A 12,044-nucleotide genomic window follows, 5' to 3' on the forward strand; every position below is an offset into this window, starting at 1 on the left:
AAAAAGGCTCTCACTGTCCACCCTCTCTAACCCTTTGATTATCTTACATGTCTCAAATAAGTCACCTCTCAACCTTCTTCTCTCTAAAGAAAACAGCCTCAGGTTCCGCAGCCTTTCCCCATAAGACCTCCCCTCTATACCAGGCAACATCTTCGTTAATCTCCTCTGAACCTTTTCCAAAGCCTCCATATCCTTCCTATAATGCGGCGACAAGAATTATACACAATACTTCAAATGCAGCCACACCAGAGTTTTGTACAGTTGCAGCATGACCTCATGGCTCCAAAACTCAATCCCTCTACCAATAAAAGCTAACACACTGTATGCCTTCTTAACAACCCTATCAACCTGGATGGCAACTTTCAGGGATCTATGTACATGGACATGGAGATCTCTTTGTTCATCTACTCTACCAAGAATCTTACCATTAGCCCACTATACTGCATTCTTGTTACTTCTTCCAAAGTGAATCACCTAACACTTTTTCACATTAAACTCCATTTGCCACCTCTCAGCTTTGCAGCTTAGCTATGTCTCCCTGTAACCTGTAAAATCCTTCAGCACTGTCTACAACTCCAACGACTTTAGTGTCATCCGCAAATTTACTAACCCGTCCTTCTACGCCCTCATTTATATAAATGACAAACAGCAGTGGTCCCAAAACAGATCCCTGCAGTACACCACTAGTAAATGAACTCCAGGATAAACATTTCCCATCAACCATCATCTTCTGTCTTCTTTGAGCTAGCCAACTTTTGATCCAAACTGCTAAATCACCCTCAATCCCATTTTCTGCAATAGCCTACCATGGGGAACTTTATGAAAATCCTGACTGAAATCCATATACACCACATCAACCGCTTAACCCTCATCCACCTGTTTGGTCATTATCTTAAAGAACTCAAAAGTAGGGAGGTTATAAATAAACTATAATATAGCTCTAGCGCAAATATAGAATAAAGTCATAATGGTTAAAGCACAGGAAGAAGCTGCTTGACCTGTCACATTGTGTCGGTTCAATGTAGGAGCAACTTCCAATCCCTCACCTTTTCCCCAAACACCTGCTAATTTTTTTCTTTACAGATAATTATCTATTCTGTTTTGGGGGCTTCTCTATTGACCACCTTCCACTCCACATTCAGGCAGCATGCTCCAGACCAGCCCTGCGACAAGTATTTTTCCTCAGGTCATCATCGCTTCATTTGTCAATTATCACAATTCTGTACCATCTGGTTTCTAATCCTTCCATCAGTGGAATCTGTTTCTCATGGGAACAGTCCCAGCTTCTCCAATCTATCCAATAACTTAAAGATTCTCATCCTTGGAGCTGTTGTCATGACTACTTTTCATCCTCAAATTCTTCCAGAACTAGACACAATAGTCCAGGCTGTACCCTTAGTCCCTGAATCAGTGTAACTTGACACGCTATCTGAAGTATTGTATCACCTTCCTCCAATCTATTTCAGTCTCATTTTAAATCTTTAATGGAACATACCTCAGTATTTAACAATCCATTGTCGCTTGAATTTTTGTTCAGATTAATCATAAATAAAATTCAAATGTTCTTAACTTTATTTCAATCATGTGTTGATTACTGAAAGTAACTAATTTTACAATAAAGTTACACTGCTCATACCCCTTGCTAAATACAATATGACACAATCACCATCAGTAGATTTTCTACAAATCTCTGTTTTAATGAATGACAATACAGTATAGGAAAAATGCAAAGGGTCACATGATAGAAAGTGAAAGTTCAGCAGTTAATATGAAATCAGCAACAGGACAACAGATTGCCACATCCCTGGAATCTCCTCCTAGTTTAAGACATAACTGAATGTTTTTGTCAGTGCCAGTGTCCCTGAAAAAAAGACAATACCTAAACCTGACCCATATTCACCATGTCAGTTTAACATTAAGAGCCTGATTTTGTTCCCAGATCAGGAGCACAGAGATGGGACATTCCCCAGTCCTGCTAATGTGATCCAGGAGAAACTCAAGTGAAATGGTAATTTTCTTTGTGTTGGGGTAGTGGGATTGCCTGGGAGACCCTCTGGCAAAAATGGATGGTGGCTACACTCTGTAGATGTGGGCTTAGTGCAATGTCTGCCTCTCTACGCTTGGAGACTGCTGCAGTTTAATAAAAACCGAAACAACTCTCCAGCTTCACTCCTCCCACTATCCCACATAGTCCCCTCGTCACATCCATGCCACCTCATAACCTCCTTGGGCAGCACGGTGGCACAGTGGTTAGCACTGCTGCCTCACAGCGTCAGAGACCTAGTTCAATTCCCACCTCAGGCGACTGCCTGTGTGGAGTTTGCACATTCTCCCAGTGCCTGCGTGGGTTTCCTCCGGGTGCTCCGGTTTCCTCCCACAGTCCAGGTTAGGTGAGTTGGCCATGCTAAATTGCCCATAGTGTTAGGTGAAGGGGTAAATGCAGGGGAATGGGTCTGGGTGGGTTGTGCTTTGGTGGGTCGGTGTGGACTTGTTGGGCTGAAGGGCCTGTTTCCACACTGTAAATAAGTAATCTAATCCTTTCTCCCATGGTCCCCTTATCCACCCATAGCTCCTTATAACCCTAACCACACTGGCATTTTATAGTCTCCGTGCTAACCTATGCCCTTGTATCCATTTCCCTTGTCCTTTCCTAGCTCCTGTAATACCAACTCCAATCTATATCTGTAACCAACCACCTCTAATGCCCAGCCACCAACTACATTACAAAAGCTGCTCCCTCCACACTTCATGTCAGCTCTGATGAAGAGTCATCTAGACTCGAAACGTTATCTTCCTCTCTCTCTCTGGATGCTGCCTGAGCCTCATTGATCTCCAGCATTTGTTGTTTTCAGTACAGATTCCAGCATCTGTAGTAATTCGCTCCTATCCTTTACGCTATCCCCTCCAAGCAAGTTTATCCACCATTCATCACAGGCAAACCTCAGGATTTCCATACTGAAATAAAGTTATTCTGCTGATGAGGGTCATTGTTTTAAGAAGGGGGGCTTTTAAAAAAAAGATAAAAATGCATTCGATAACCTTACAGAAACAAACACTTATATTTTACATTGTTTGATTATTCCAATGAATTTACGCACTTTAGGTAAATTCATGTGTAATTTTCTCAAGCCACTTGAATGCCAGTCGGGAGGTACCTGGCGGAGTTTCTGCCGTGGTTATTACCTGGGCCTTAAGTCATGGGAAGAGACATATGCACGGCCGTGTTGGCGTCCACAGTAATTCACTTGGCCAAAGGATACAGCGCTAAATACTGCACTCTGCTCTCAACACTCCCCAAACTTTGCAATCATCACGATGGCGCTAGAAAACAAAAGGCTGGAAAGCTGGTATTTGCTATAATTTAATTTATAATTAAGAGTGGTTACTCTTTTCAACAGAACCCGAGTTTCCAGAGCAGTGAATAATTTTCCCATTCCTTACCGTACGCTCTGGGAGGTAATTCAATTTTCCAACTTTCTTCCCTCAAGAACTACGGCGCTAACGTGGAATTTGTACGTGGGTTTGATGAGGGAGCAGATTTCTATAAACTACAGAACCCACCAATCCTTGCGCCTACATCCGCTCTCAGACATTCTGTATGTTTTACATAGACTCATTCAACAGCGTCTGTGCTGTCAAGTGAGCTGCTTCCGCAGAAAGCGCTGGCTGGAGGAGACAGACCCACAACAGCCACAAAATGAAAATTCGTTTCAGTTCCTGACCAATAAGACAGACGACATTTAAAAATCGGAAGGTCATGTTATATCCTTTTGCCTTTCCCAAATAACTTTCACATTCATCGTACAATATAAACCGGGCCATTCTGCCTCAACCTGATCTTTGAATCATTCAATTCCCCATGACACTTAAACAAAGTAATCTGCGTATGCATTCAATTTCTACAAACCTGTTGGTGTTTTGAGGATGTCACTAGCCAAACAGATAAAGGATACCAGCCGGTTTGGTGTATTTAGATTTTCAGGCTTTTGTTAAGGTATTTTAAAATTAAACAACTTTGGAGCATAAGGGATATGGAATCATATACTGGGATATGAAATTATGTATATGGGATATGGAATGATACAATGGGATATGGAATGATATACTGGGATATGGAATGATACAATGGGATATGGAATGATGTTCTGGCATGAACTGAGGCAGAAAGCAGAGAAAAGAATAAACAGGTCATTCTCAGATTGGTAGATTGAGTCAGTGGGCGAGATACAACTGTTGGAATAAATTGTATTTCCAAAAAGTCTTTGGAAAAGAACACTTTTGGATATAACTAACCATATTTGATTAGTACCATGTGGTAGATTTTGGACAAAAGACAGAAATGGGGAAATTGGGCCAAATAGCAGAATGTATGATTAGCAGGCTACAGAACAGAAAACAGGATTATAGGTTTTGATATTAGTTATTCAGTTTGATAAACTGTGTTCTACAGATATTGGCACTGGGACTGTTAGTCCCAATTCTTACTAACAATTTGGATTCTGGAATTGGTAATATTATTTCAAAATGTGTGGACGATGTGAAATAAATTGGGACCTGTAGCTAATGCATAGAATAACACTGATACAGGAAGGCAATAATAGAATAGATATGTAATTGCCAAATGAACTTCAACATCAATAAATATCAGCTGGTACAATTTGGTGGCTCAAGGGCACATACAAAATTTATATGTCTCAATAACATAGAGAAACAGAGACCTGGGTTTACAAGTCATTAAATCTTGTAATGCAAATTAATTAGGCCATTTTAAGAAAAATACAACATAGCACCAGTATTCATTTCTATGGGGTGGTAAAGCAGAAAAGCAAACCCAGAGGGATACTAGGATCAAGTGTGGAAGTGGGACTGACTGGATTGCTCTGTGACAGCCTTGTTGGATTTGAAAGGCTGAATGGCCTCCTTCAGACTTGTAAATAACTCTTTGATTGTATGACTCAAGTTCACCTTAACCACCTCCGACACCTCCCTCCCCTTCCTAGACCTCTCCATCTCCATTTCTGGTGACTGACTCAACACAGGTATCTACTGCAAATCCACCAACTCCCACAATTACCTGGACTACACTACCTCCCACCTCCCCTCCTCTAAAAACGCTATACCTTCCTCCCAATTCCTCTGCCTCTGCCGCATCTGCTTCTAGGAGGACCAATTCCACACCAGAACATCCCAGATGGTCTTTTTCTTCAAGGACTGCAATTTCCCCTCCCACGTGGTTCCCCCCCAGCACATCTCCTCCACTAGCTGCATCTCTGCCCTTGAACCCCACCCCCCAACCGCGATAAGGACAGAAATCCCTGGTCCTCAACTTCCACACCATCAACCTCCAGACACATCACATCATCCTCTGCCATTTCTGCCACCGACAAACAGACCCCACCACCAGAGATATGTTTCCCTCCCCATCCCTATCAGCATTCCACAGAGACCATTCCCTCCGCAACTCCCTCGTCAGGTCCACATTCCCCCACTAACCCACCCTCCACTCCTAGCCCCTTCGTCTGTCACCACAAGAAGTGTAAAACCTGTGCCCACACCTCCCCCCTCACCTCTGTCTAAGGCCCCCAAAGAATCCTTCCACATCCAGCAGAGATTTTCCTACACATCTAAACACCTTATCTACTGTGTCCGAGGCTCCTTTATATTGGGGAGACAGGATGCTAACTCATGAAACATTTCAGGGAACATCTCTGGGACAAGTACCCAACAACCCCACCACCCTGTGGCTGACCAGTCCAACTCCCCCTCTCACTCTGCCACATGCAGGTCTTGGGCCTTCTCCACCACCATATTCTAGTCACCCGCGCCAGGAGGAAGAACGCCTCAGCTTCCACCTTGGGATCCTCCAACCACATGGTATCAATGTCAATTTTACCAGTATCTTCATTTCCCCTTCCCCCACTTCGTCCCACCTCCAACCCTCCAAATCGGCCCCTCCAACTCCAACCTGTCCATTTTCCTTCCCATTTATCCACCCAACCTTCTGCTCTGACATATAACCATCACCCCCCCACCTGCATCTACCTATTGCCTTCCAAGCTACCTTTCTCCCAACCCCATCCCTCTCCTATTTATCTCTCAGTCCCCTTCCCTCACAGCCCAGCCATCCCACATTCCTGATGAAGGGTTTATGCCTGAAACATTGACTCTCCTGCTCCTCAGATGCTGCTTGACCGGCTGTGCTTTTCCAGCGTCACACTTTTTGACTCTGATCTCCAGTATTTGTAGTCCTCACTTTCTCATGATTCTAATCTACATCAACGTAGAAATTTCCAAGTTTACAGATGATGCAAACTAGGTGAGGATGATGCGCAAACATGTTTCAAGGGGATTTGACAACCTGAATGTAGCAGATGAAATATAATGTGGCTACGTGTGAGTTGATCCACTTTGGAAGGAGGAGCATAGAGTTTTAAAGTCATAGAGATGTACAGCATGGAAACAGACCCTTCAGTCCAACCTGTCCATGCCGACCAGATATCCCAACCCAATCTATCGGAAAGATGTTGTGAAACTTGAAAGGGTTCAGAAAAGATTTACAAGAATGTTGCCAGGGTTGGAGGATTTGAGCTATAGGGAGAGGCTGAACAGGCTGGGGCTGTTTTCCCTGGAGCGCCGGAGGCTGAGGGGTAACCTCATAGAGGTTTACAAAATTATGAGGGGCATGGATAGGATAAATAGACAAAGTCTTTTCCCTGGGGTCGGGGAGTCCAGAACTAGAGGGCATAGGTTTAGGGTGAGAGGGGAAAGATATAAAAGAGACCTAAGGGGCATCTTTTTCATGCAGAGGGTGGTACGTGTATGGAATGAGCTGCCAGAGGAAGTGGTGGAGGCTGGTACAATTGCAACATTTAAGAGGCATTTGGATGGGTATATGAATAGGAAAGGTTTGGAGCGATATGGGCCGGGTGCTGGCAGGTGGGACTAGATTGGGTTGGGATATCTGGCCAGCATGGACGGGTTGGACCGAAGGGTCTGTTTCCATGCTGTACATCTCTATGACTCTACAACTCTGTAACTCTTGTACTTAATACTCTGACCAATAAAAGAAAGCATACCAAACGCCTTCTTCACGATCCTATCTACCTGCGACTCCACTTTCAAGGACCTATGAGCCTGCACTCCAAGGTCTCTTTGCTCAGCAACACTCTTGAGGACCTTGCCATTAAGTGTATGTCTTAAATGTTGACAGTTTGAAAAGTGTTGATGTCCAAACTGACTTGGGTGTCCTTGTCCATAAATCGCTGAAAGCTAACACTCAAGCACAGCAAGCAGTTAGGAAGACAAATGGCACATTGGCCTACATCACAACAGGGTTTAAGAACAGGAGTAAAGATCTTGTGCTTCAATTATACAGAAGCTTGCTGAGAATACACTTAAAGGATTGTATGCAGTTCTGTTTCCCTTACTTAAGGAAGGAGACGCTTTCCATAGTGGGAGAGCAGCAGAGATTCACCAAATTAATTCCTGAGATGCTGGGATTGTACTGAGGAGATATGGAAGAGACTAGGCCTGAAGTCTCCAACAGTTTAGAATAATGAGAGGTGACCTCATTGAAACTTACAAAATTAATACAGGACTGAACAGAATAGATGCAAGTGATGTTTCCCCAGGGTGGGACAGTCTCAGAATAAGGGTGTCGAAGGTAGTCATGATTTGGAGGTGCCAGTGTTGGACTGGATGTACAAAGTTAAAAATCACACAATACCAGGTTATAGTCAACATGTTTATTTGGAAGTACATGTTTTACTTAACATACATTTTTCACTTTCCTCAGAATGTCAAAGGATTAGAGAACTCAAAATCTTTACAAACTTTTTCAAACAGGGTATAAGAGCAAGCCTTACGTTCTCAGCCTGCCAGTTTTGGTACACTGGTGGGAAAACGTTTAGAAAGAAAATTAAGACAAAATTAACAGTAATGTGACAGATGTGGGTTGATTAAGGAAAGTCAGCGGGGATTTATTAAAAGCAAATCATATTTAACTAATCTGACTTCAACTTTGAAGGGACACTTTATCAAAAGCCTTTGGAAGTCCACATAAAACACATTACTCATCAACCTCTTTGATAAAATGCCATGTAATTTGTTTATCAGTGAAATTAAAGCCCATGGTGTAAAGGATAAATAACATACGAATGTAAAGTGTCCGGACCTCTGTTTTACTTGAACTGTATCAATGGCCTAGTACTTGGGCACAATTTCAAAATTTACAGAGGTCACAAAACCTGGAAGTGCTGTGAGTTTTAGGGTGATAGTAATAGACCTCAAATTGTAGACAAATTAGAGTTAGTGGAAATAGACATACATATGTCCTGAGAGAGGATATTCCCGGAAATACATTCAGGGAAGTTATTTGGGTGGAACTGAGAAATAAGAAAGGGATGATCCAGAACTAGAGGGCATAGGTTTAGGGTGAGATATAAAAGAGACCTAAGGGGCAACTTTTTCACACAGAGGGTAGTACGGGTATGGAATGAGCTGCCAGAGGAAGTGGTGGAGGCTGGTACAATTGCAACATTTAAAAGGCATTTGGATGGGTATATGAATAGGATGGGTTTGGAGGGATATGGGCCGGGTGCTGGTAGGTTGGACTAGATTGGGTTGGGATATCTGGTTGGCATGGACGGGTTGGACCGAAGGATCTGTTTCCATGCTGTACATCTCAATGACTCTATATCAGGTAAAATGTAATGTGGGGAGCTGCAAAATGATGCTTTTTTGGTAGGGAGGAACATTATGAGAGGGTACAATTCTAAAATGGGCACAGAAACAAAAGATAATGTGGAAAAATATGTGATTTACACGCATAAGTCACGAAAGGGAAGAAAATGATTAGTGGGACAAATAGGATTCTGTGCATTATAATGAAAGCATATACTACAAAAGCAAAGAGGTTGTGGCAAACATTTATACACACTGATTCAGGCTGAACTGGAGAAGCACATCCAATTCTGGACACCACACTTTAATCTTTAGAAACAATATGAATACACTGGAGAGGATAAAAATGATTTATGTGCATTACTCCAGGGTGAAGGACTTCAATTAAGACAATAAATTGGAGAAGGTGAATTTTTTCTTTTGAGGAGATCTAATAAAGTATTCAAAATCAAGAGGGACTGGATAGAGTAAACATGAAGAAACTATTCAAGATGCCAGAAATGCAGGGAGATTATTAAATCAAAAGCAAAATACCATGGATGCTGGAAATCTAAAATAAAAATAGAAACTGCTGGAAATACTCAATGTCAAGCAATTTTGGAGAAGAAGTAAAGCAAGTTCATAGGCAGGAGCCTGTTGAAGTGTCAGGAATCTTGCATACCGAATGGGCAGCCAATGAGAAACCAGATAACCTTTCCACAGGAATGATATGGAGGAGCCAGTGTTGGACTGGGGTGCACAAAGTTGAAAATCACACAACACCAGGTTATAGTCCAACAGATTTATTTGGAAGTACATCTTTCAGAGTGCTGCTCCTTCGTCAGGTAATGAGTTACCTGAAGAAGGAGCAGTGCTCTGAAAGCTATACTTCCAAATAAACCTGTTAGACTATAAGCTGGTGTTGTGTGATTTTTAACTTTTTCCACAGGAAAGCAGACTGAATCACAAGTCAGTCAGTGAGTGGAGGCTGCTGATGGGCCTTCCAAGAGAATTAAGACCCGGTGAGACGGGAGTCTCACCTCCTAAGAACTATTGATTAATTAGAGGCCAGCAGCTATTGTGCTCAACAATGCCATTATGGAGGCTGTAACTGCTACAGGAAAGACACTGACCAGAGTGCAATGATTGCAGAGCCACCAAGATGACAAGTAAGTAATGTGAGCTTGGGGTTGTTTCAAAAGGTTGTCTTGGATAAGGGTGCAGGAGGGAGGATATTAGGGACTCAATAGTAAGGGTCAATCAATGGCTTTCAGTGGCCCTCTTCCTGATGTCCTGTTCTTGGATCAGGCACAGTGTTATTGATTTAAGTGACTCGCCCACTCTGTGAAAGTAATGAGCATGCTGCATAGCAACAGGCCTGCCTATAGCAGTAATCCATTGATTGGCCACTTGGGCCTCAGTTGACGGCAAGGCAAGAAGCTTGACCATGAACTTTCTTGCCCAGAATTTAATTCAGACAGAGGCAGAAAGGTGACAATGATTAGATATGACACACCACCATCCTCCCTAATTATGTGCCCTCCTACTTCCAAGCTAACTACCAGTGAAAGCAGAAGATTCTGCTCACTGTGCAAGATCTGTGACCTTACCTTCAAACCTGAATTTTTCCAACATTTTCTCTTTTATTTGAGGTTATATAAATACTATTTATGAGATAAGATGATAATATCCAGTAAATCAAGCTCCCGTGTTTGAGTGTACAGAACGTCGGGTGATATAGCTCTAGAGTTTGATCACAAGATGGACCTGATATATTTATTTTTCTTTGTATTCATTACTGACTTTGCTTGCTTTTCCTCTCTATTTAAGCCTATGCTTTTCTCCTTCTGCATTTACCCCATTATTTTTCCTTCTCTTTCTCATTATCTCTGTTTCTGAACTGATGTCCCTTTCTTGTCCTCTGTTCTTTTTAGGCATTGTTCTGTTTCTGTTTCTGTATTTATAATGTCAATCCCTGAATTTTAATTTCTTGTATATTACTTATTTCTCTATGAAGGTGAAGGCCTCTTTAAGAGTCACTTTAAAAATGTTACCTTTGAAAAGCAGTCACTGTTATGGATGTTCCTTGGAACATTTTACTGTGTAATAAATGCAAGGCATAGTTGCTGTAAATGCCCTACAAAGTGTGTGCACAGCAAGGTCCCAAAGAGAGCGTTGTGCATTTGTATTTTTCTTGAATTAGGAAATAATGATTGTAACAAGATCAGCCAGCTGAACCTCTTAGAATATGAGTTCTCTAACTGAGGCTGTCAATCTGGTCCAATCCCCAGAGAGCTGACATATAAAAAGGATGAGTTTCAGAGCTAATAACACTAATGCCTGACTCTGTATGAAGCAGTATTATAGCCAATAATTCTTAATATCTAAATAAAAGGTGACTTGATGACAGGACACCAGACTTTGTGGAGTTATTTCAAGGACTGTAGCTAGATTTGTGAGTTCACTCTTTCTTTTGTTTCTTGGCATTCATTCTATGGTTAGGACTGTGCCTTTCAATGTTGTTGTAAACTGTATTCCATGCTTTGCATCAGTACTTGCATCTACTTTTATCTTTATTTTATATTTCTCTGCATTCATTCTATTTCTGTCTGCATAATTATCCTCAATTTATTTCTTGTCTTTATCAGTCTCTTCATATGTAACTTTGTTCCTATATTTCCACTGATCTATTTTTCTCTATTTCTATATAAATATTTATTTGTGTTTCTCTGCAAACATTATTTGTTTTCTGGTTATATGTGCCTGTGTATATGTGTCTTTTTTTGTCCTTCTCTGAATCAGAAGGTCTTCAGCATATTATATCAGCAAGGTTGGGTATGCACATTCAATATCCTTTTCTTATGATAGAGGCATGTGGACATGAAACTCATGATCTTTATTGATGATTATGCAAATTTAAGCTATTACATAGAACGGTCAGGAGATCATGACTAACATTACTCACAAGTATTGTGACACCCAGCTAATTCATATTCTAGACTGAAATCTTAATGGATCAAATTCAGTTTTTTTTCTCTTTTAACGAGATCATCTTTCAATAAGACACAAACAAAAAATGCTGTTGAATATCACCACCTGCAAGTTTCCCTCCAAACAGAAATTACTGGTGAAACTCAACAGGTCTAGCAGCATCTGTGGGAAGAAAGCAGAGTTAATGTTTTGGGTCCAGAGACTCTTCTTCAGAAGTGATTACCTTTTATAGCATCTCTATAGGGCCTAATTTAACTGTGGCTTCAATTCCCTGTCTTAAGAATCATGTGGCCTCTTTTGTTTTGAGTCTCCATACAACTGAGTTTTGACTTTCTCAGCTTCAAATAAGCCCTTCAGGGTTTAAACCAAAACAGTTCTGGTCTGATACATTC

General features: G+C 41.6%; 1 protein-coding gene across 3 annotated transcripts in view; it reads right to left on the reverse strand.

Annotated features, from left to right (window-relative positions):
• The window catches only part of bdh2 (3-hydroxybutyrate dehydrogenase 2), a 156,612-nt gene extending 153,055 nt beyond the window's left edge, over nucleotides 1–3,557 (reverse strand). The window contains exons 1-2 of one of the 3 annotated variants that reach the window (XM_087979847.1): nucleotides 3,442–3,461; nucleotides 3,184–3,321 (exon numbers count right to left, since the gene is read on the reverse strand). The gene's annotated coding sequence lies outside the window, so the exon portion shown is untranslated. Of the gene's footprint in view, nucleotides 1–3,183; nucleotides 3,322–3,441 lie in introns of all 3 variants that reach the window. The other 2 variants (XM_087979848.1, XM_087979846.1) reach the window with 2 other exon arrangements.
• Between the last annotated feature and the right edge of the window lie 8,487 nt (nucleotides 3,558–12,044).

Source organism: Chiloscyllium plagiosum, unplaced genomic scaffold, assembly GCF_037043375.1.
Source record: "Chiloscyllium plagiosum isolate Xiang-an unplaced genomic scaffold, Cpla_swu_hap1 HiC_scaffold_36, whole genome shotgun sequence".
NCBI classification, from domain to species: Eukaryota; Metazoa; Chordata; class Chondrichthyes; order Orectolobiformes; family Hemiscylliidae; genus Chiloscyllium; species Chiloscyllium plagiosum.